The sequence below is a fragment of the Silurus meridionalis genome, chromosome 22, assembly GCF_014805685.1.
Source record: "Silurus meridionalis isolate SWU-2019-XX chromosome 22, ASM1480568v1, whole genome shotgun sequence".
Lineage (NCBI taxonomy): Eukaryota > Metazoa > Chordata > Actinopteri > Siluriformes > Siluridae > Silurus > Silurus meridionalis.
Genome location: NC_060905.1, coordinates 15,933,879 through 15,960,203, shown reverse-complemented (window position 1 = coordinate 15,960,203; position 26,325 = coordinate 15,933,879). Strand labels below are relative to the sequence as shown.

Sequence of the window (26,325 nt, the reverse complement as noted above, 5' to 3'; positions counted from 1 at the left end):
CCAGTTGTTGATTCTCCACAGACTGTGGGGGTGGTGTCTTGCGCTTGGTGATGTTCCTCAGACCAGTCCATACTGACACTGGAAACTGGAAATTGGCTGGAAACTGTTTTTCCAGCTTTTCAGAGTAGGTTTTATTTAGGAAATCTGATCTCTTTTGTTAGTTTGTTCCTGGCCTTGTTATACAAGATTTGATCCCCACTTCTGTAAGCATCCTCTTTGGCATGACTAAGCTGTTTGAGTTTCCCAGTAAACCATAGTTTATCATTACTGAATGATAATAATAACCTGGTGGGGATGCACATATCCGTACAGAAACTGATGTATGAAGTTACAGTCTCCGTGAGCTCGTCCAGATTCGCTTTGTTAAAATCTCCAAGAATGGTTAAAAGAGACCTAAGCGTTCTTGGATATTCCGTCATTATTTGAAGTGAATCATGCTCATACTATGCGTTTAAAGATGATGATGACAAAGTAATAACTTTCTGAATATGATAGTATGATATGTGAGATCCATATCTGGAAAGGCTTTGCTGAATGAAACTGCTCCAAATGAGACCCATCAATTTGAAGTGATTACGATTTGTTTTTGCGCTAAAACACATTCGGAACAGATGCAACTTGTGTTTCGAACTGGCACTAGAGAATAAACACATACTTCTCCATCCAGTCATCTTATAACATTTGGCTTTGGTCAACTGATTTTTGAACCAGATTTGTCGTCACTTTAAATCAGACCAGAGAGAGTAAATGTAAGAGAAAATGTAATAAAAAATTTTAATGCTAATAGTTTTAATAAAATTTGAATGTGTGAGAGTGAATGAATGACTGTGTGTAGAAATGAAACTTGGGTATATTTTAGAGTAGTCAACGTGCAGTGCTGATTTACTGTCAATGAGCTGCTGGATGTTAGACACATGGCACTTCTACACCTTCTGCTTGAGGATCCCCACAGGTGCTCAATAGGTTTCAGGTCTGGAGATATACTTGGTCACTCCATTACTTTCACCTTCAGCTTCCTTAGTAAGGCAGGTGTCATCTCTGCATTGTGTTTGGGGTCGTTGGAAAACTGCTGTTCAGCCAAGTTTCTGAAGGGAGGGAATCATGTTCTTTAGATTGTTGGAATTCATGTTTTCCTCAATGAACCGCAGCTCCTCAGTACCAGCAGCACTCATGAAGCCCCAGGTCATGATGCTACCACCACCATGGTTGATTGTAGGCAAGACACAATTTTCTTGGTCCTGCTCACCAGGGTGTCGCCACACATGCTGGACACCATCTGAGCCAAACAGGTTTATCTTAGTCTCATCATACCACAGAACATGTTTCCAAAAAGTCATGCTCTTGGGTAGGTTGTTCTTCAGTAAACTGTTTGTGGGTTTTCTTGTGAGCAGCTTCAGAAGAGGATCCTTCTGAAAAACCAAACTGCAAACCGACTTGTTGCAGTGTGTGGCATATGGTCTGGTCTGAGCACTGACAAGCAGACCTTCAGCTTCTTTACTAACCTTTAAAGCAATGCTTTGTTTTGAAGCAGTTTCTGCACCTAATCCACAACACGAGGACTCAGCTTGTTTGATGGACCCTTTTGAGGTCTGTTCTGAGTGGAACCTGTCTTGGAAAAACCTCTGTATGACCCTGACCACTGTACTGTAACTCAATTTCAGGGTTTTACTGATCTCCTTACAGCCTCAGCATCTTTGTGGAGAGCAACAATTCTAATTCTCAAATCGTCAGAGAGTCTTTACCATTAGGTGCATGTTGAAGATCCAGTGGTCGGTGTGAGAGAATTGTACTAGAAGTACCACTGATCTAATACAAGATACACACATTGCTATGGTCCTGACAAGCAGACAAAAACATGAACATGGTGAATAGGACGTGTGGCTTTGCCTGGTTACACGGCGGACAGCTGTTATCACTGAGAGTGTGTACTCACTTTTGTTCCCCCCTGGAGTGGGGGAAGCCCTGTGCTCTCTAAGTCTGTAAATGTAAGTAAAGCTCTGGCTTACTGATCTGAAGGTTGGGGGTTCAGTCCCTGCTATTGCCAATCTGCCACTCTTGGTCCCTTGAGCAAGGCCCTTAAACCTCTAGGGGCACCGTAAGATGGCTGATCCTGCACTTTGACCCCAGCTTCCTTTCTCTGTGCTATGAAGTACATGTGACGTGCATGGTTTTCTTTCTTTTTCATCTCTCTTTCACACGCACACACACTCGCACATCCGAACTCAGCATTTAGAGGAAATGTCTAAAAACAGTGTCAGGTGAGCGACTTCCTGTCGAAGGCTGCATCGCGTCACGTTCCTTTCCTGCTTTTAACACCCACTCGATGCAATAATTGCTGTATTTATTGCAGATTCTCTCTGAGTGACTTTCGAGTGGTGCTGCTGCTGTTGTTGTTGTTGTTGTTGTTGGTCGTGAGCAATATACAGTTTATTATTGGCTGTTATTTCGTATTCTATAATCGGGTAATGGCAGCTTGCTAAAAAAAAATCAAAGTCTTTCTTTTAAGAGCCTGTTTTCGGTGTGATGTTTTGTAGACTTGTTTTTCCTGCATTGCAGTTGCAAAAAAAACAACAAAAAAAACAACCCTGCAAACCACAATTAAGGCATGAAAGGGCAGAAAGGAATACAGCCGTGGGTCAGCATGCCTCGGCTCCCGGCTCAAAATAGACCTGCCGCAGTCACATCAAAGATTGTGCTGTAAAAGAAGGCCGCCTCTCAAATTTAACCAGCATAAAGACATAAAGTCTGAGTGAATGGGCGAGGTTGAGGAAAAGTTGTGTGTGTGTGTGGCCTTGTGGGTGGGGTTTAAGGGCGTTCCCTCGCTGCTCGGACTGGTGGCGAAGATTTGTCCTTCTGTCCGGTCAGTGTTCAGCTCTGGACCTCTAGGACTCAGGGTTTAGGGTGTGTATTAAACACTGTGAGAGTGAAGGAGGGGTAAAGGACAGCTGTGTGTGTGTGTGTGTGTGTGTGTGTGTGTGTGTGTGTGTGAGAGAGAGTGGGTGGTGGGGGTGCTTAAATCACAGTGTCGTCTTTGTTTCCCCTCCCAGTGCCAGTCACAAAGTGAATCGTTTCAAAAGTGCGGCCAATGAGAGAAAGAGAGAGTGTGTGTGTGTGTGTGTGTGTGTGTAAGAGACGGGTGAGACGGAGAGGAGAAAGAGATAGATAGAGTTGTTTCTTTCTCTCTGATGGATAAAGAGAGAGAAAGAGAGATATATAGGCGAGAGTAAGAGAGACCAGCAGATAGAGGGAGAGAGTGATTGATAGGGAGTTAGGGGGAAGGAGATAGATGGATAGATAGACAGTCAGATAGACAGACAGGGAAAGATGAGTGAGACAGAGACCTACAGAGAGAGAGAGAGAGAGAGAGAGAGAGAGAGATTGAGGGAGAGCGAGAGAGAGAGATTGAGGGAGAGAGACACCAACAGAGGGACAGATAAACTGGGAGGGAGAGAGATAGAGAGGGCTCTAGGGGCGTGTGTGTGTATTTCTAGGTGTCTGTTTGTGCGCCTGTCATTAATGGTGTGTTATTAGGGGTGTATGTCTCTCTTCCTTTGTGTCTGTCATTAATGGTGTGTGTCTTTGTGTGTGTGTCACTGTGTAAGTGTGTGACACTGCAGTGTCTGTGTTGTGTGTGTGTGTGTGTCTCTCTGTGTGTGTCAGACTGAACAGTAGCTTTTTAATTTCGACTGGAAATTGGATCGTAGCTTTTATGAAGACATTGCGTGCCCCATCGTCCCCGTCTGTACTGAACCATTTTTTCCTGAAGTAGGACGTATAAAAATAGCAATACATCAATCGCACAACTTTTCCAGGTCTCAATCTGGGCTAGTGAAAGCCGTCGGGGATTTTCTGCGACGCGCTGCTCTGATTAGCGCAAGTGCTGACCTTGCCTTTTATAAAGGGGCTGAAACTCGAGTCTCTCTGTTGCTCTTTCAGCACGCGATTGTGCCAAATTGTCCGGTTTGATGTAATAAAAAAAATCGATTTGTGAAGCGGTCTGAAGTCGAACTGTATGGCGTCATTATCTGCTCCGTGTCATAATTGCAGGAAGGGAATGTCAGGATGGTTTAGAAACATAAAGAAAATTCTGCATGGAAAATATTACGTAATTCTTCCACGTAATTCTTTTTACATAAAAAAAAAAAAGTCTTTATTTCTCATGATTTCTTTATTCTAACAGTCTTGTAGTGGTAAAACTCTATTTCTTCTCGTACTTCTCCACTTCGGACACCACTTCGGACACCGGCGATTTAATAAACGCGTCGAAGAAACACGAGAAGAGATAACCGGAAAAAGTAAAATGGTGATGTTTGTTTAGAAACAAAACGAATTAAAAGAAAATAAACGATCAAATAAACTTGGCCTAGCCTTGCCACAACTTTACAACTTCCCCCCCATGGCCTATAGAGGGCGCACACTAAAAAAAAAACAACAAAAAAAACCATTCAAAACCAAGAATGAATTTAAATAAAACTTTTTTTTTTTTACAATTTTCAAATATTAACCAAAGTCTGTCTACGGCTCCTTCATCCAGAAGTCCTGAGAGGCCATGCATTATAATATATTTTTATTTTTTGGTTTTCTCATTATCACGACCTGCGATCTCAACATTAATTGTTGTTTTCTCATCATCGCAATTTTATTTTTTCCCGATCTCGAAATGACGAACATTGTTCCTTTGTGAATTGTTTCTTTCCGAGTTGCAATGTAACATGTTATTGGTGTCACCATTTAAATAACCATAAAACACAAATAGCGAAAGTCATGTTAATCCAGAAATTTAACAATAGCTTCATTTTTGTCAGGTTCTCCTCTGGGACCTCTCTCTCTCTCTCTCTCTCTCTCTCTCTCTCTCTCTCTCTCTCAATGTCTCTTGCTTTTAAAACTAAGTCCATATTTACTGCAGAAAATGAGTAACTTGGATGGAAGTTTCGGACGGCGACACATACTACTTGATACACACCAGAAACAATCACAAGGCGTGAGATTTTCTCACGATACAATTACGTCGTGGGTTTTTTTAACGCCGAGATCGGGAGAAAATGTCGAGATAATAGCAAAGCTCATTTTCTCATCAAGTGCCAATCAACAACTTTGGTTATGTCGTAAAAAAAGAAAATTGTGATCATGAGGAAAAAAAGAAAGAAAGAAATACAATGCATGACGTAAAAGCCTGGGGTGAAAGGTTTCTGGTCGTTCATCACATTAACAGGAGGCATCTGTTTGCGAAGCGATGTATTGGAGCATCTCGTTTTGTTCAGCGACTTTGTGTTTTAGGCGGAAGTCCATATTAATTCGTGATTTTTTTTTTTAATGCTTGAATCATGTTGATGGAAGGTAATGGAAATGCATTAGGCATGGTGTTTTTCACAACAAATGAGAATAATATGTTTTGAAAGCTGCAAGAGGTCATGTCAGGAAAATTCTATTCATAATGTATGCTGTGAAATAAACATGTATCTAGAAAAATCAATACGGATCTAGGGCTAGAGAACTCGTGATCTGATTTGTCTTGTTTTTCTTTTTTTAGGCTTTGTACGTGAATCGGAATAAAGACTATATATGGAAAAAGTTTGTGGACACCTGACCGTAAGATTGGTATGTGCTCCTTTTTGAACATCCCATTCAGTCCACATTTTATTTACATTTATGGCTCATCCAAGGGGACTTAGAATTACAACTGAACAACTGGTATGGAGCTCGGATTTGATCTCATGACCTTCTGCTCCAAAGTCTAATGCCATAACCAGTTAATCTACCACTTTTTCTTATAATAACCTCCACTCTTCTGGGAAGATGTTCTACTGGATTTTGGAGATTTGTACTCATTCAGCCACAAGTGTGTTAGTAAAGTCAGGTACTGATGTAGGTGAGGAGGCCTGTGGCGCAGTCAGTGTTCACATTCATCCCAAAGGTGTTCAATAAGGTTGAGGTCGGAGCTCTATAGCAGGCCAGCCAAGATCTTCCACATACTTCCAACCCAAGCATTACTTCATGGAGCTGGCTTTGATTTGAGGTAATTTTTAAGGTAAATATGTCTTAGGATGAAATTGTGTGCTTTGTGTTGTGTATATTGAGATGTCTTATTTGATGTGATTGTATGCTGCAACTAAATTGCCTTCAGGAAATAAATAAAGATGAACTTAACTTCACAGCTTAAGCTCCGCCCTCCGCTCGAGAACCGGCGCTCGTCAATGCGCTCGCCGCCGCATACATCAATATTGTACAGTTTATACAATACAGTAGTGTAAATTTCTCTGTTTGGCTAAAGTATTTCCCCTAATTTGTTTCCTGTAACAAATTACAGTATACTACGCTATACTCATCATTCTTTAAGAATCCCGTGTAGGCTAGGCCGTGTCGTACCACATTTTCAAGTCGCGATAGGATCACATCGTAGAGAACGGACAGATTAACTCATCTTCCAGCACGGAGGCACAGAAGCGTCGTGTGAAAGTTCTCAGGCCTGGGAAATCAGCTCGCCAAGTGACATCAGTCATTAATCTTTTACCCATGTGATGTATTGCGGGTGGTATGTTGCGCCACCTAACACTGGAGTGCTTGTTTTCTAGACTGCCCGTGAATAGCTCGGTCTGTGCGTAAGTCCGAGCGCTGCTGGAAACCACAACGAGGCAGGGACTCGCCTCGGCTCACCTCGGCTTACCTCGTACCAGAATGGTCAGGATTGTAGACGCATTTTAGAGTGTTAAGGAAGATGAATTTGTTCATTAGGAGGCGGAAACGTGTTCAGCTTGCGGGTGAATAATTGTAATGTTACGTAGCACCTTGTGGTTTTGTTTGCTTGTTGCTTTTTAGTGACCGGTCAAAATGATCCTAGCGGCTTTATTATTAATGAGGAAGGCAGTAGTGTTTACTGCCAGGAAAAAGTGACAGCTCGCTCAATGGTTAAAGTGTTGGACATTTGATTAAAGGTGAGCTCAAATCTCGAGACTGCCAAGCTGCCACTGCTGGGCCCTTGAGCAAGGCCCTTAACCCACAATTGAATAGAAGATATAAGTCAATCTCGCAAAAAGGGCAACTGTAAAATGACAAATGTAAATGTGGGATCGAGTGCATAAATTTCTCCCAATCCTGAAGATGCGACAGTTTCATGAATCAAGTTTAGACTTGAGCTTGACTCAATGCATTTGAAATTATTTTTAGCTCAGGATCGAATTTTATTTAAAAAGATAAAAAGTTAATTACAAAAACTTGAGCAGTGGTGGATGTATTGTTGGGGGGCCAACCGCTAAAGCTGATTAGGAACCTTATAGTACACTTTGTACCCTTTTTGGTTTTTTAGTTTTTTGATTGAGGACATTTTTTGGTTGATTTTAGGCATTCATTTACAGCCACCATGATCAATTTGGATCTGTGAACATGCACCAGTTTTGTGAATGAAGGTTAGTCTTTAACTTGACTCAATGCATTTCAAAAGATTTTAGCTCAAGATAAAAATGTTGTGCAAAAAGATTTAAAAGTAAATCACATAAACGTCAGCAGTGGTAAATACATTTTTGGGGCCAAGCATTAAAGCTGGTTAGACACCTTTATAGAACACTGCATACACGTTTTTTTTTTTATGAAATTCAGCAGCATGTTTGGGGTCATTTTTGGCTTGTGTTGATTTAAGCCTACGTTTGCAATTAAATCTCCACAACTCAACAATGTAGAAACAAGATTCCAGCTTCTTTGATAACGTCAAAATGTATTCATTCATTTAATTTACGACTTTCTTTTCTTTTTTTTTGTCTGTCATAAAATTCGGATCCTTGACCTTCGTGATCAGGTTGGAGATTTAGATCTGTGGGCACCATGAGATCCATCTGAACAAACACTGTTTCATGGATTTTTGATATGCAGTAAATAAATTTGATGAAACAGTTGCCAAACATCAGGCGAGGCCAAATCTCAGCACCACTTTTTGAATACTGACATCCAGCATGGCACATACTATGTTTAGCAACATGACCTGATGATTACCAATAAGCTTTGAGTTCATTTCAAACTTAAAACGACTACAGAAAAGAGGAAGTGATAAGTAATGTGTATGTGTGCATATGTATATATCTGTGTGCGTGTGCGTGTGTGTGTGTGTGTGATATTTTGGTCTTCCAACATTTCCAAGCGCTTCGTCCAGAAAGTACTTAGCCGTCTTATTTAATTTAAAATTGAGGCATGTATATTGTATTTTAATTTTTTTCACAAAACACATAGTTATGCCCACAAAGTCTTTAGTTGGTGATAGTAAAAGCGATATTAAACTCAACTGTAGGAAGTTCCATTTACATAAAACATCTTGCTGACAGATTTCTAGTTACGTGGCTATTGTGAATACATTTTAACAATAGTCATCTGTAACTGCTTAACCATTTAGTCATTGTTTATTTCATCACTATAAATACATTTTTGTCCCATAATGGTAAATCATACTATCAGTTTTGAAGGACACTCACTTGTGGGGGTTACGTTCTAAGACCCCCGCGAGTTCCGAAAATCCCAGAAATCTGGGCGCAGCCCCTATGGCACCTTAGTGAATTCATCTAGACATTGTCACTTTAATACAAAAACTATAATAAAATTTCTAAGTGAAAACATAATTTAAAATGTTATTCCTAACTTTCCTGAACATTCGGTCACCTCTGCGGATTCCGCAATTTTAAGATAATCCACAACTCGCTGTTAGTCCGGTTCCAAACGAGAACCCGCACATTTTTCCGAGCCGCGAATAATCGGGGGTCGACTGTGTGTGTGTGTGTGTGTGTGTGTGTGTGTGTGTGTGTGTGTGTGTGTGTGTGTGTGTGTGTGTGTGTGTAATATATATATATATTTATATATTAGTTTTTTACTGAAAAAAAAACGCTGCATCATGATAGAAATGCCAACTTGTCTCTTGTAATCTGATTTCGCAAGTTAATGAATTTGGTATAAAACTCATTTCTTGTTGCACAAGGGGTACATACTTTGTCATTTCTTGTGTGTGTGTGTGTGTGTGTGTGTGTGTGTGTGTGTGTGTGTGTGTGTGTGTGTTTAATTTCATGGTCGAACTCCTGTATTCCTCGTCAATCACCGTTTCAAAGGACTTTTTGAATAAAAAGCCTAGACATGACCTATTTTTACATTTGGGGAAGTGTGCTCTTCTACTTCCTCCCCCCCCTTCGTGCCTTTACAAGAACTAAGCCAAACTGGAGGTCTTTTATGTTTCATTTTTGTTCAAACAATATATGTTAAAAAAAAAAAAAAAAAAAAGTGAATAAAAGTCTTGCATGGTTTGCCATACGTTGGCAGGATGCCAAGAGCAATAGAAAAGAAAGGCGTCGGCTTAGCGATCTCCCACTGTGAATCCCGATGTACACTCCGGCCGGCTCTTTGTGCTCCCGCCGATCACGTAGTAGATGCTACCTTTGTCGTGATGATGAGTTTTACCAGCGTGCGAGATTTTCTAATATCCTGGTTACCTAATAAACAGTTTATTTTCAGTCTCGGGTATATTTCATAACCTGCATATTCAGGTCACTTGGTGCTTTTTTTGTACGCTGAATATTTCTAAAAGAGCTGTTTAGGTTGTGTGTGGTTTTGTGTGTGTGTGGTTTTTTTTTTTTTTTTAAATATACCCAAAACTGCCCACTCCAGCCCACATTGTGCAAAGTAGTGCTTAGTGCAGTAGTGCCTTCGCATTGTGCGCTCATTGCCGTTTCGATATTCCAGTGCTTTTGCTTACAGAGCTGCTGAACAAAGCTTTTCTCGTTCTCTGGAGATCTTTTACTTCTCCCTCCTCCACCACTATCAGTCTGTTCAGAGTAGGACAATAAAGACGGAGGAAGGTTCCTCTTTGGTCAGAGGTCGAGGACAAATGGCTCCAGCGGTCGGGTCAGCTTTGATTTGGTTCGTACCACATCACAGAATCTAACCGTGGTCAGCAAAACCTTCACGTTATGGATCTCCATTCGGTTCCTGGCTTGTCCATTCCATTCCAAATGTCAAGAAATTGCTGATGTTATTCTTATTTGGCTTTATTTCTGGAGAAAGATAAACCTTCAGAGACTCATGACAAATGAGAGGTTCGCATCCGTTGGCCTTGGAGGGCTCTGCTGGTGGAGAGTGTTATTAAAAAAAAAAAAACAACAACTCCTAGACTTTGCTGGTTGGACCATTAACATCGAAGCTCACATTCCTGACTCAGAGCTGTTGTTCAGCTGTGAACCAGTCCAGCCTCAGGCGTAAGTCCTCAGCTATGTCAATTACCCGTCTCAGTAAGCCAAGACTCATGCTGGTCTTACGGGGATATAGAGGAAATCTCTCGCCTTTCTTTCCTCCCATCCCTTTCCCCTGTTAGATAAACATAATTAAGTGGAAAAGACCACTGTGATCTGACAGAGATTGATTTAAAAACACAGTGAATCTCTATTTAACCCCGGTTAGAGGGTTTGCTACAGTAATTCAGACTATAAATGTTTTTTATACCTTTTTTACCTCTGTTTTTAAAGTCACTGTTCATTTTTATATATATATATATATATATATATATATATATATATATATATATATATATATATATATATATATATATGGAATAAATCAAATTAATGCAATACACTTTTTTTATCCTATTCATTAAATGAAATTAGATAAATGAAAATATTTTGGGTAATACAGGTGTGTGTGTGTGTTACATTTAATATTTATTTTCTAAAGATATGATCTACCTAACTCTTTTACTTATCAGCAGACTTTAACAAATGTCTTCATTCCTTCCATTCTTCATTCATTCACTCCCTCGATATGCAAGATTGTCAGGATTTTCTCCTTTTAAGAGAAGTTCTTGAAGCAAACAGAAACCTGTATACTGTTTCGCATTAACAAACACAGATCTAGTGGAGAGTAACGCATGCTCTTGTAATGCACTTGCAAATACGACGAGTTTCCAAAATGCTAGATTTCTATTGCAGGCCTTGGCCAACGCTTGCTGGCTTTGAGCCCTCTGATCTCACTCCTGCATGTAGCGGGTGTGTATGGGGCTCGGCCTGTTTAGCTGTTGCCTACCGAGCGCCTGAGCCCGGTAGCAGAAGGTCACACACCGAGAGGTTATATATTCACAGTGGAAGGAGCTTTAGCACTTCTGACACTTCGGGTTGTTTAGTCTTTGATCGTAACAGATCCCTGACCACCAAGCCATCATTCGTGAATGAGGGCCAGCCATGACTAACTTATCATCGCTGCCTGTCCTGCTCCAGAGTTTGTATTGAAATAAATGGTAAAGGGTGATAATAGTTATATCTGTGTAAGGAAAAACACTCAAATAGCAAAACAATTGAGAAAACGTAATTGTATGTTAAAGTAGTACAGTGACCATATGACTGTCACAATATTTATAATAAGTAGCAGGCCGTACCTTTTGCCCTGAATTGATCCACCTCTCAATACCATCATTATGATGCCACGGCTCTAGAAACCATCAATATTATACAGAAATGTGCTGCATCACAGACGATAATTTCATCCAGTGAGAATAAATGGCATTACTAAAGCAAGAAACCCAATTTGACATTTAAAATTGTGGTATTGTGCAAATTCTATAGGAAAGAAAATGCAAAAGTTACAAGCGGTTCATGTTTTGAACCGTTTGGGTCGACCCCTTCCTCACGATTTCCTGCTCTTGAAAAATCCATCTTGTAAAAAAATCGCCTTGTGAGTATGACTAAGTCAATTTCTTATCCTGTCAGCCACTGTCGGGGAAAAAAGAAATAAATAAACAGCTATCAAATCCACACGAATATATTTGAGCTTGTGCAACTTGCGAGCCATCCAACCATCCAATAGAAGGACATGAAAATACAGACGTTACTGTACCCCTGCTAGATGGCCTCAGTATCGCCAGCTCGAAATATGATTGTTTAAAGCAACAGCCTTCAGGCAACATGCACTGAAATCTGCAAGCACCACACTGAAATCTGATTGGATAGAAACCACAACGTTAACAGACACTCCTTGTAGCAGCGCACCTGAGAGAAACGCTATGTAATAATGAGAATACAGGGAGAAATGTTATACATTGTCGTGGTCATTATATATTAAAATGTAAGTCAGCGATTCTGATAGTGTTTTATCCTAATTGGACTTTTTGTCATATTAGCAAAGTATTACAAGCAGGATTTTTTGCAGTATGCAGCATTATTGTGGGATGCAGCCGACTAAATGAAGCTCTGCACCAATTTTGGGACACTATACAGTATATGTGATGTCATTTGGGAATCAAAATGGTCAGTGCCAAAACCTTTGACAAAATCCTGAGCAAACGAATGAATGTTGTTTATGTATCTGGGTGTGAGGATGCCTACTTGCTGGTTTTAATGAGCGATCTTTCTCACCGTTGATCATTGACATTTATTCAACATTCTCATGCTATTGAGACTTTAACTACTACCACTTTTGGTAGCACTAGGGTAAGGCTCTGGGTTACTGATCGGAAGGTCAGTATCACCAAGCCACTTTTAGGGCCCTTGAGCAGGGTTCTTAATCCTCTGTCCCCTAGGGGTGCTGTATCATAGCTGACCCTGTGCTCTGACCCAGCTTGCTAACATCACTGGGATATTTGAAGAAAGATTTTCACTGTGTATTAAAGCACCTTTTCATTCTTACCTTTCTTTCAAGGGCTTGATACATAGCATTAAAAAAATCCATACCAATAGTTTTTCCGGGTTGCGTTATACAGTACGAGAGCAGCCTCTAGTGCTGTTTATATGAATTGTCTTTCTTACTCATTTTGGATGTGACTTTTTATTTATTTCGAGTGTTACTTTTCCTGTTTCAGTTTGAATGCATGCCTTTTCTTTACCCAAGTTGTTTTTTTTTTTTTTTAAATCCAGTATCTATTTTAAAAACTATTAGTTGATTAGGCAAGTAGAGTCCAACCTAGCTGTTTATCAACTGCTAATCATAATCATTGTTGGCTACAGCTGCTTGAAAACAGTTGAAATATTGTCTGTCTCTCTCTCTCTCTCTCTCTCTCTCTCTCTCTCTCTCTCTCTCTCTCTCTCTCTCTATATATATATATATATATATATATATATATATATATATATATATATATATATATATATATATATATATATATATATATATATAAGCCTATTGCTGCAGAAAGTCTGCATTTTTCTGTTGGAAGTCACTTCATCGACTGTGCCCGCGATATCCTGAGAAGAGAAACTGCAGTTCTGCTGCTATTTCTGCTCTCTCTCCTCCCTTCCTGAGCTAGGATAATATTACACTAAGGCACCGTGCTATTGAGAACACTACGGGTTTTCATTTTAAAGGCTGTAGGTTGATTCCCCCCCAGTTTAAGCTGATAAAGCAAGGCCAGTGCAGCTACTGCAGCACCGTTACGCAAGATGACCGTTTTGGAGGATTTGATGTAGATTAGAGAGGATAAATGGATCGCAGATGTTAAGTGTTTCGACTTTTGTCATCCCTTCTTAGACAATTACTTATTACGTGGTAAGATTTCGAGAAAAAGATGAGACCACAATTCAACCCTTTGGTGTAAAATGCTAATCGAGAATCTTTAATATATTGGGTTATATATTGGGAGGGGGGGGGTTATTTGCCACAGAATGTTTTCTTCAGAGGCTGCCTCACAGCAGTAATGGCTCAGAATGACCCCTGCTGTGTGTGAATCATTCACACCTTTACTGCAGACTTGTTCAATACTCGGCTGCTGGGGTGTTTTTTAGAAAGGCAATGACGCGAAGGTCGCATTTTAACTGGATTTGTTTTGTTTTTTTGTTCTGTTTTTGGGGAAAAAAAAACTTGTTTTTCAGCATCACACACATCTGTCTGACCTTTCATTCACCACATTGCTCACTTGAGGCACGTTTCTCCCTAAGAATTTGGACCAAAACAAAGTTTCAGCCCTAACACATTTTTCATGAATAATTAATCATTTATAGGTTCAGCCAGTCACTGGGAACGTTACTGTAAACATCTCACTGAATCTGCCCTGAATTCTAAAAAGCTTTTGCAGGTTTAGGTGTTCTGTGAAGCTCGAATTCACAAAGTAGGTAATGTTTGGTACAGCAAACCGTCTCAGCCTTGGATGATCCACCCTCTGTAGAACTTTCTTCGACTTTCTTCTACTTTGGGAGTATTATTATTGTTTTTATAACTGAAAGCAATCAATAGTTTTCTGTTCATGAAATCCAGAACGGAAAACGCTATTCGAATTGCTTTGTTTTACACAGTTAGTGATGACTAAACTTGGCTTATTGGCTTATACACAGACCAGGCATAACATTATGACATAATGTTATAATGAATGGTGAAGTGAATAACACTGATTATCTCCTCATCATGGCACCTGTTAGTGGGTGGATATATTTATTAGGCAGCAAGTGAACATTTTCTTCTCAAAGATGACGTGTTAGAAGCAGGAAAAATGGGAGAGCGTAAGGATTTGAGCGCGTTTGATAAAGTCCAAATTGTGCGTCTAGACGTCTGGGTCAGAGCATCTCCAAAACTGCAGCTCTTTTGGGATGTTCCTTGTCTGCAGTGCTCAGTATCTATTAAAAGTGCTCCAAGGAAGGAACAGTGGTGAACCGGCGACAGGGTCATTTACAGCCGAGGCTCATTGATGCACGTGGGGAGCAAAGGCTGGTCCGTGTGGTCCGATCCAACAGACGAGCTCCTGTAGCTCAAATTGCTGAAAAAGTTACTGCTGTTGATGCTCGACAGGTCAGGACTGTTTTAGCAGCAAAAGGGGGACCAACACGATATTAGGCAGGTGTCAGTGTAATGGCAATGTGTATTTGGTTGTTTGCAATGCTGTTTTTTCATTCTGCTTTGTAAAAGTTTGGACTGTTGTTGGTTAAACGTTTGGAAAAGCTGAACTTGACCCATTATATTGATGTTATTTTATATTGAATAGGCCTCGAATGTCATTTGAGCTGTGGATCATTAGTGTAAAAGTGGAATCAGATATATTTCTGGATGATATCGAATTGAGGTCGACTGATTTTTACTGATAGCTAGGTTGGATCGTACTCACCAATAACCAATGAAATCCACTGATAGTTTTTCAAATGGAGACTGGATCAAACAAAAACAAATAAACCTACAAACTTAATACTCCATGTAAAATAGTACTAAACTTTATTACAAAAATACATTAAAAACTGTACTGAATCATAAAAATGTGCTAAAGGAAATCAATATGAATCTATGAATTGATAAATATAATTAAGTAATTATAAATAATACATTTAATATAGTCATAGTAAATCCGTATGTTGGATACTTAAGTACATTTCGGCAAATACCTTTATACTTCTACTGACCTGAATGTTTAAATGAAGCACTTTTACTGGAGTCATATTTTAACGAGTGTATCTCTACTTAACCTCAAGTATATGGTTTGTGTACTTCGTCCACTACTGGTTGCCACGCGTCGACGTCCCTAGCTCATCCCAAAGGTCAAGAAGCAGCTCCATGTGCCTAAAAAATGCGTCCTCCAATGTGTCTTTCAGTGGTGCAAAGCTACTGTCAGTAGAGCCAAATGCGTCGATATGTACGTACACCGTGATTGCTGTAACTCGTACTCTTCACACCTATCTCATTCCTGAGTGAGGACGAGAGCAGAGAGCAGTTCCTTCTGTTGCCTCAGTAATAAGGAGAGCATTCAGTCTTTTAAAGGTCGTGAATAAGGCAGAGGATGTAGGAAATGAAAGACGCTAGCATGCTGTAATCAGCAGCTCTTGCTCAGGGTGGGAATTATTATTTTTTCTCTCTTTCCCTGCTCACGCATTGCCCTCGTTTTTAATTAGCACACAGTAACTGGTGTTTGTGATATTCTGGGGCGTGATGCTTTCAGTTCTCCTACACGGTCTCAACTATTCTGAGCTATTTGGTGAAGATTTCTGGTTGATTTTTATTTATTTTTTATTTTAAATCTTATCCATGCGCTGGTTTCCAACTGCTTCTTTGGTTATCATCCTCATAATATCTTGAAAAACATGTTAACTTCGAATATCAGGCAGATGTGACCATCGGAATCATATCCAGTTGACCACTGGGTGCCATTTCAGACTGCATAATAATACATTTCCTTACATTTAAAAAAATAAAAGTTTGTCAGTGTCTGTTTACTTATTATAACTCGGTGCTGATGCACCAAAATCCAAAGAATATCTATATATCTAGATAGTGTAAAACATTTGCCACATAAGTAATTAGTTTGGCTGATATTCCCGGTCTCTCGCGGAGAGCATGATAGGCCAAAAAACGTATATGGAATTGTTTTTATGGAGTTTTATGTTGAAATAATAAAATGTATAAATGAAAATATAATTATTAAATCTAAAATGAAGTAAAACATTAATACAGTACTGTATACATAAAATTTCATTTCTGGGGTGGCGTCTGTTTATCGTGGGCGGTTTTGGAACGTAACCACCGCGATAAACGGGGGATTACTGTATTTATATAATTTATTTATTTATTATTATAATTTTTTTTTACCATGCCATTAAAATACAGTTGTGTATATATGAGGTTGCATGTCATCTATGAAATTCTCTTTTTCTATCTTTGGAAAAAGTTGTAGTAGATTTTAAATCACGACTTGGGGATCGGTTTTAAACGTCAATGAATCGGGCCTGTAGTAGAAACCGAATTTGATTCCTAGAAATAATGGCAATCGTAGTGTTTTTTTTCTCCCGTCTCAATGCACTGACAGGAGTTTTTCAGTTGGTGCATCGAGCGTTTCCTTTCCACCGATTCACTTCCGTCTTCACTTCGAATTTTAGCGCTTTGTTGTTCGAGTGCCACCAGCCCGTTTCCTCTTCCTCTGAAGAACGCCTACTTCCTCCTTCTGTTCACCTCTGCTTTTCTTTCTTTTTATGCGTGCAAAGGCGAGCCAGAAAAGTTCAGTTTTTTTTATTAGGTGGGAAGCTGTTTGCAGTTCGGCTGCAGTAGCTCTTGCTGCCTTTGTTGTTGATGTCTATCTAAGCAGAAGCTCTGCACTTCCTGGCACTAATCGGTTTAAAGAAGGAGAAGCGAGCAGCCTGGCGCGACGGTTTCCGGGTGAGTTTGTCTTTGACTTGCAGCAGAGCTTCCAGGGGGCTTCAGGGTGTTGCCTCAGGGAGATTAGAAACTCTTGGGTCCATCGTGTCCTTTATATCCTGCTGTTCACGAGTTGACCTGACCTTAGCTGCAACTACATCACGCTGGATTTATATTATAATCTTTTTTTGTTTTTTTGTTTTTGCAACTCATTTAATGTATATTAAATATTATACTAATATTTCTTAGTGTATTTTTAATCACCAGTTCTTTTTTTCTTAGTATATTTTTTTCCTTTTGAAAGCCTCAATTTCAAGTAACAAGCATCCGTTTAATTTTACTAGTTTGAGAAATCAGTTCTTTTTTATTTAATCTGATATTTTGTCTTTTTGAAAGCCTGAATTTCGAGTAACACGCGTCGATTTTTTAAATTTTGACTAGTTTAACAGAGATGATTTCCTATCACATTCTGAACACTCTAGTGGATCTCCTAGATCTGTACACACCAAATCAGTGCACCTGAATCCATCCAATTTGGTTTATTGTGAAATTTAGGCCAATATCCACTGGATAGGTTAAAAGGAAGATTTAAGGTGTAGCACCAATGTGGAGATAAGAGTTTCCATAGTCTGAAAAATAAAATGCTGTTCTGGTATGAGACCGAGAGCCTCGCTGGAGTCATCTGACAGGATATCCTGGTTATTACATGACCTAGCTTGAGCGTGTCGTGAAACAAAAGATGCCTGCCGAGGCCCCGCACTTCTGCTCATCTAACCGCCCGTTTATCCGTCGATGACTGTACAAAAAAATAGGTTCTGGCTTTTCGTCCTCCTGCTCATTAGATGTGTAAATGGATAAGCTAAGTTCTGCACTGGCTATAAAAAAAACACATGGCTATTACTTTGTTACCAACACACACCAGCTCCGTAAGGAAGTGGGTAAACTTAACATGATCAAATGCAGCCTGCTGTGCCATTGTATCAGGAGTTCCCCAAACTTTGCCCGATTGCGGCCCCCACATTTGAAAAGGCACTCTGAACAATGCAAGAGACATATTTTCAAATATGAATTTGAAATATAGGTTTCACTCATATCTGTATTTGTTGATAAAGAAAACAAAAATGTCCCTTAGTTATTGACAGAGCCGAATTATTTGTTAGATTCACCCAGCAACTATATGCATAAGTAAAAGTTTTGATTTCAATAGCAATGCATATGAAAAATTATCATTATGATAGTAATAATACTCTTTCAATAGGCTGTATCTAGGCTGTACAGTACCCCATTAGGGGTCGCCACAGCGGATCATCCGTCTCCACACCCCCCTTGTCCTATACATCTGCCTCTCTAACCCCAACTACCTGCATGTCTTCCCTCACCACATCCATTAACCTCCTCCTTGGTCTTCCTCTTTTCCTCCTTCCTGGTGGCTCCATTCTCAGCATTCTCCTACTGATATACCCCATGTCCCTCCTCTGCACATGTCCAAACCATCTCAATCTCGCCTCCCTCACCTTGTCTCCAAAACGTCCTACATGCGCTGTCCCTCTAATAAACTCGTTTTTTAATCCTGTCCATCGTCGTCACTCCCAACGAAAACCTCAACATCTTCAGCTCTGCTACCTCCAGCTCCACCTCCTGTCTTTTACTCAATGCCACTGTCTCTAAACCATACAACATCGCAGGTCTCACCACAGTCCTATAAACTTTCCCTTTCACTCTCACAGATACTCTTCTATCACAGTTTGTCTGTACAGTGCAGAATAAAATAATAAACTACATTAGCATTAGGAGGCAGAGTAAACACATTTAAAGTCATAATCAAATCTCTCTAATAATACTGGTAATCACTCCAGCCAATGTGATTTTCTTTTAGAGAACGACCCACCCCACCCCACCCCACACACACATTAATTATTGTGGTTCTCACAAAAAAAAAATTTAGGGACCCCTCTGTGATATAAACAGCCACAAAGTAGTAACTTTTATCGGCCTAAAGTTCATTCTGTTCCCAGAGCTGCATTTTTAGTAGTGTTGCATTGTTCCTTAGACACACAGTTCATTGTTGAACAGCACGTCGTATTTCTTATCGTTCGTTACCCGCGGTTAAATGTAACACACTCGCGAATTCCTGGCACTTGCATTATAGCAGCTATAAACAGGCATTCCTTTATCGCCTCAGCATTTTTCTCACTTTCTGAGAGAGATTGTAAAAAAGCTTGTCATGTTAGTGAGAAACTCTAAAGCTAAAGGCAAAACCACTGACGTGTAGCACCTCATATATTTACTAGAAATTACACATGGGGTGACATTAAAGATGGCAGTTCTAGCTAGGTTGTAAGGTTTCGTGGTGTTGGAATCATCACAATACTACACAATCGTACAAATAAATGCATTGAGAATGAATGAAATATTACTGAGTATTTATGTTTCTGACGCCACCTTAAAAATCTAATATTACGAGATACACGAATTGAGAAAAATGTAAAAATATTACGAGAATAATGGCGTAGCTGTACAAAACCTTTTCTTTGACCACTAGTTCAGATGGCACAAAAGAGGCAGTTTCCTCAATGTCTGATTTTTTTTTTTTTTTTTTTTTTTCTTCTTCTGAATAAAGTTTCCTACAGAAACGCTGCAGTGTTCTTTTACTAATTATAACTCCTCGCTGATGCGCCACAAGACAAAGAATTTCCTTATTCCTAACCGAAAATAGGATTTAACCAAATCCTCCACATCCTTTTTACGCAAAACAGCAAACAGTTTCTCGCAATTGTGATTTTTATTTTTTATTTTCAAAATATTTATTATTTAATCTCGAATTGCTACGACTTTATTCTAGTAATTTTGACTGTATTTTTTTTTTTTCTTGTCTTTTTAAAAAAAAAATTCAAACGTGGCACTAAAATGTCATTTTATTAGGTAACGTCATTACGAACATTTCATCTTTAAAAAAAAAAAAAAAGTTTTAGTTTTTATTAAGGCACTTACTCACACTAATAACATTTTTATATTTACTTATAGTTTTCTCCAATTTCACACTATTGCCTACCCTCCTAATGTTTTTTTTCTTCTCCCCACCTTGACCCTGCTTTCTACTGCTTTGGATCGCTTCATCCGCCATGGGCATTTTGTGTTGGTTTGTTTTGGTCACAGGAGGAATTGAAATGCAGGAAAAGGCTTTTCCTTTAACCTTGAAAACCTGCACTCCGAACCGAAACATGCGCTAGCGCCTACGTTAATCAAGACAACAGCATATCAGATGTGTGTTTCACGGCTCGACGTTGCAGGTGCGGGAAAGGGAAATAAGAGCTGGGTTGAGTAGGATAAAGCCAGTGGCTATATCCTGGGCTTTTGTTCCCCAAACTGAGATAAAGGCCCTGGTCTTTTGTAGCAGCGCTCACCGTGTTCTCACCGCACACCCGGGCCCTTTGTGGAGGTGTTGAATGCATCGCCTGAAGGCTCCTGTGAAATCCATGCAGGAAAACCAACCCCTTTTTTTCTTCTTCTTCTTCAAGCAGAGAAATGGATACCCATCAAGCCCTGATCACTTTCAGCTTCTGAAAGAACTTCTGACGAGCATATTTCATGTCGTCTTTACAAGACGCTAGGATTCCTTCGCTAAGCTCGGTCATAAAAGTCCCCATAATGCATCGATCATATATTTTTTTTTTAAATCTCTGCGGAAATGTCAGCGCCGTGGAACTGCTTTACTGTGTCTAATCTGCCAGCACGGTGTCCTCACCTCTCCCTGGGGAGACGGATCGCATGTACTGCCTGCCTGAATTACTGAACTGAAACATCACCATCAAATCCTTTCTTGCTTCCTGAAGAAATCAAATCTCTTCGCTTTACCATTCACCAGCCTTCCTTCCATCCTTTCCGGGAAAAAAAAGGCAGAGTTTCCAAGTTTTCACGAGACGATCAAGCTGCAAGATATCGAATACATCGCTCTCTTTTTCTGAGCGACAGTCATACTTATTTAGCTCTGCATCACCGTAACACAAGCTCTCATGTGGTTTCGTGTGCGTCAGCACAGGGAAAACGTGTACGCGACAAACTGTAAAGGATAAACCACCAGTCTCGTGGCGAATATATAGTTTGTAGATCAAATGTACACAGTGCGAAGGATTAGATTTAGATTTCTTCATACAGTTTGGGCTTGTATTTATTAGATATTTTAATTTAGCAATAATTTGCTACAAGGTAACTGTTGCTACACTTATTACAGGATGTTTGTGAACTGCATGGCAATCAGCAACTGTCTATCTGTGACGTTTTGGGGGAATTCTTTCTGTTTACCGAGCAGAAGTTAATAGATTTTACCACATTGTGTCTGAAATGTAATACGGAATATAATTTCTTATTACAACTGTTATCTAAAAGCATTTACACACACACACACACGGGCACGCACAACCTAGCTGTTGTGTTTATCAGCACACCAGTGGCTAAATCGCATTTGTGCTAATATTCAGTTTAGTTCGATTTGATTTGAATCACTTCAATACAATTCAATTCAAATCTATACAATACCAATCAATTTAATGCAATGCAAAGCAATACATTGCAATTCAATACAATAAAATTCACTTACAACAATAAAATCAATTCACTACAATAAAACATTCCATAAAATTAAATAAATTCTATGCAATTCAATTCAGCACTATACAATCCAATACTATAAAATCAATTCACTACTATAATATTAATTTCATAAAACAATTTCAATACAGTTTAATTTGGTACTATACAATTCAATTATTTACTATACAATCCAATACAATAAAATCAATTCACTCCAAAAAACAATCAATACAATACAGCTTAATTTGTAGACCGCTTTTAAATGCACATTGTCCCAAAGCAGCTTAAGAGAGAGAAATCTTACAAAATTGGAATTTATACATTTATTACCTATAGGTTTATCGCTGATGATTGAGTCAGTGGCGACTGTGGCATTGATAAACTCCATGAGACCGTATGAGCAAGGAACTTTGAGAGGAACCGGATTCTAAATGTCCAAATATCCATTTTATTACAATTGTATTACAAATAACCAATTTATTACAGTTTCCATCATTGTTGAGATTTAGTGTCTAATAGCTGATTAAATGCAGAACTGTTCATGCTAACAGTGGTCCGAAGCCATTGTAGCAGATCGTTAATATTAATATTATTATTTATATAATTAGAATATATATTTTTATATGAATATCAGCAGTATTATTAGTATTTAGTGGAACAGCATTGCTTGTGCGATATTGCTTAATTATCGCATACAAAATCATCAGGAATGTAAGGATATGTGAATGGAATATCCACTATGAGCATATTGTGTTTAAGGTACTAAATACTGAGGAGGTAAACAATTTTACAATTTTACAAAAACACAATAAATGCATATATTTAAGCCATTTTTATCTTTCACCTTTTCTTGAGCTGCTCGAACCCGGAATTCATGTCGAGGAACGAAGCAGCGGCCCCTTTATTTTTTGTTGCACCACGGGCCATTTTCACGCATGTGTTTTGTTCTTACAGACCTGGGGAAACGTGCATGTTGTATTACTATTATACAATTTATTAATTGAACTATTACATATAAAACTGTAACTCTGCTCACCATCGCACAGAATCAGTGCGAGCTTCATTTATCAATGCGGAGAAAAAAAACGCGAATCCACACACCGTGAATTTCAATGAAATTAGAAATAAAATGAACATTAAAATGTTTATACTGTTTCTACGTGGTTTGGTACCAAATAATCCAAAGCCCAGTACTGCATATCAAGACAGCTTTCTGTTTGTATGTATATCTGAATGATATTCCCTGAATTGTAAATGCATTTTCATTTGTAGAACGAGTGTTTATTTGGTTTTCGTGGATACCATTTAGAAAAAACAGTGTTTACACATGGGGCGTGTGCATTTGAGTCACGGTTCAGATGTGTTTCTTGTTTAAGAAGGCAAACTTGTGAAGGGCATGGGGCAAGGATAGTCCTTACTTTTTCATCCCAGAGGAAAATTCACATATTACAGCAGCACTGAGAGAATAATACTTTAAAACCCTTAGTTTTCAAAAAAATAAAAAAAAGCTGTAACACCATTGAAAATTGATACCATCTAACATCCTAATTGGTTCTTAGGTTTGTATCTCTAGGGGAAACCCTATGTACTGCTCCATCAGGAAGAAACCATTTAGGTTGTGTGTCGAACCCTACAGTAAAGCACTACTAAAATATTTCTCTTGCCTCTTGAGACCAGAGTTGCTGTAATCGGCTGCCACAAGCACATTGCCTGTATTTGAGACCATATATGAACTCTAGTGATGCAGCTGAGGTTGAGGAACTGTTGTAAGAATGTACTGACAAAGTTCAAACACCCTTGGGGTATTGGTTCAACATTTTCCAGTGTTTCTGGGGACATTGCTGTAAGGCTTATATCAACTGTAGAGTATTAAATAAATAAAAAAAAAGCTAGACTGAGAAAGAGAATGCTTACTTTGGCTTTTCATTGGTATAGAGATATGATTGATTGGAGCGTACAGATATCAAGGTACAGATATAAATAGTGGCATGTCGATTACTTCGGCATCTGTCTATGGTGAATGTTTGAATGCGAGAAAAGTCTTTTCCTGTTCACATAAAAGCTTAGTTGTACAGCATGTACGCAATTTCTTATTTGTTTAAAAAAAAGTTTAGTGGAAGATTTCCATACAGGGGTTTTTACACCACCGATTACACTTGCTGAAAATCTTTTTGCCTCAGACAGTGTCGTGTGGTCATTGACCACATCCTTCACCATGCTAGCAGTCCATGTGTTATCTACAGATTTTCCTAGAATAGATAAATTACCTATTTGGTATAAATTTGGTATAAATTACGTGTTTGGTTTCTTTGGAGGAAAAACCCTATCAAACCAATACTAAGGCACCTTGGAATTCAGTTACATTGTCTGAGGAAAAAAAATATAGTAATTGAGAAAAAAATTGAGAGAAACAGTCTGCCTGTTAGCCATTCTCGCTTCAGAAATGTGTCTAGTACTAACATTAACATGCTATGCACTTTGCCTCATCGGTACACAGTCAGTTTTTGGGGGGAACCAGAAGGGATGTGTTTTCTGACATCTTTCTTTCAACCCATTTACAACGATCATGATAGAGATGATCAGCTCTTTTAGCTTAAAGCTCAAGTCTCCCACAATCCATACAAACAGACAAACACACACACTCCTCAAACCCTCTCCAAACAGCTTAAGAGGTTTACTCGTCGTCTGTTTGGAGAGACTCAGACATTCTATTTCACCGAGTCAGCGTCCAGAGAAGGGCAATCAATAAACGACTGGGTTTCAGATCTCCTTCTCTTGATGGTGGGCCACAAACAAAATGCATCTCTGCTTCTTTTGGTGCCAAACCCTCGACATTCGTCATGAAATGGTGTTTTTTGCTGAAGTAAAATATCCCATATTCCTGCCCAATGCAGTATTTTGCAAAGAAACGCTGTAACACCATAGAAAAATGATACTATCTAGCAACCTAATTGATTCTTTGGTCAGGATCTTTATGGAAAACCTATGCAGTAGTACTACTCCATCAGGAAGAAACCTTGTGGTTGCATGTAGAACTCCATTATAAAGTATGAATCTCATACAGCTTCTAAGCAGTAGCCCTTAAGTATGGAATGAACAGGTAACAGTCATAAAGAATAAAAATTGAAATAAAAACCTTAAAAGACCCAATACTAAGGCACCTTGAAATACAATGTCTAAGAAAGAATAAAGTGAAAAAATAGAGAGAAACTGTCTGCCATTCTCGCTTCAGAAATGTGTCTAGCACTAGCATTATCATGCTAAGCATTTTGCCTCTTTGGTACAAAGTCAGTTTTAAGGGGGAAAAACGAAAGGTTTTGTTTTTTTTTGACATCTTTCCTCCAAAACCTTTACAACATGATCTAGATCAGGGGTCACCAACCTTTTTGAAACTGAGAGCTACTTCTTGGGTACTGATTAATGTGAAGGGCTACCAGTTTGATACACACAAGTCGAAATAACAAATTTGCTCAATTTACCTTTGATTAAGTTATTATAAATGATTAATGATATTCATCTATATCTAGTCATCTATATTTTAATATTGTCATTTTCAAATGAAAAACCAATGCATGTGTGATTTGAATAAGAATAGCAACAAAAAAAAAAATTGATGCGTGAGCTAATTTTAGAAAAGGCCCATGGGCGACTCCTGTGGTCCTTGCAGGCAACCTGGTGCCCACCATGTTGGTGACCCCTGATCTAAATGATCAGCTCTTTTAGCTTGAAGCTCATTAAATCTCCCACAATGTATACAATTTAGATAAACACAATAATAGATTATTTAATTTAAATTTTTTTTTTTTATTAAAGTTTCCATGTAGGCTCCAGACGGGTTCCATGGTTGAATGTAGAAACCTACAACAGATTGATTTTCTAAGTGCGTTCGCAGAGGCTGGTTTGCATTTAGCCACGGTCAAGAAACTAAGCTGAACGCAAATGAACGATCTCGTTCGGAAGCTGAAAACCTGCTAAACCTTTTAATAATGCAGCTCAGCTCTGCAGTGTGTCTGCTACTGGAAGTGTCAAATAAACGACCCCTGAACCACACACTGCTGGTCTTTGTGTACTTTATACAGTGATGACATGCAGCTGGCTTCTACAAACAATGTGACGTAATTGCAGGGCTATGGTGTGTAAGCTTGCCACGTGGCAGCTGGGCAAATTCTGCAAGTGAACTGTCTATAAGACAAAGTCTTTGATTGAAGCATGTATGCCAGGCAAATTTCCAAAAGTTTTCCAATGACTATTAGGGCTGCCAAAAGACCTTATAAAGCATGCTACACTTGGGGAAGGGGTAGCCCTGTGGTTAAGATGTTGGACTTCTGATAAGAAGGTCATGAGTCCAAATCCCATAACCACTAAGCTGCCACTAAAGCAAAGCCCTTAAGCAAGGCCCTTAACCCTAAACTGCTCAGATGTATGAATAATTGTTAGTAGCTCTGGATAGGGGTCGTCCAGCAAATGCCATAAATGTAAACTCATATTTTGTCATTGTGGTAACTTTACAAGTTGTAATGATTATGCGAAGTGGAGGAAAACCGGATGCCTCCATAAAGTGTGTCCGTTGTTAAAAGCTCATCAAAATCTACCACAGTTGTTGACCTGCATGGTTATTAGTTGTGTTGTGCTTAAATTGCAGTATAGTACCAACAGCAACAGCAAACTCTCAAGTAGATAATT

The 26,325-nt window shown here is 39.1% G+C and overlaps 1 protein-coding gene across 6 annotated transcripts in view; it reads left to right on the top strand.

Moving 5' to 3' along the window:
- elmo1 (engulfment and cell motility 1 (ced-12 homolog, C. elegans)) overlaps positions 1-26,325 on the top strand; it is a 112,676-nt gene that overhangs the window by 20,650 nt on the left and 65,701 nt on the right. For 4 of the 6 annotated variants that reach the window (XM_046834457.1, XM_046834455.1, XM_046834452.1 and 1 more), the window contains exon 2: positions 5,531-5,598. The exons of 1 other annotated variant lie outside the window; for it this stretch is intronic. The gene's annotated coding sequence lies outside the window, so the exon portion shown is untranslated. Of the gene's footprint in view, positions 1-5,530; positions 5,599-16,829; positions 17,074-26,325 lie in introns of those variants that run through there. One more of the 6 variants, XM_046834453.1, reaches the window with a different exon arrangement.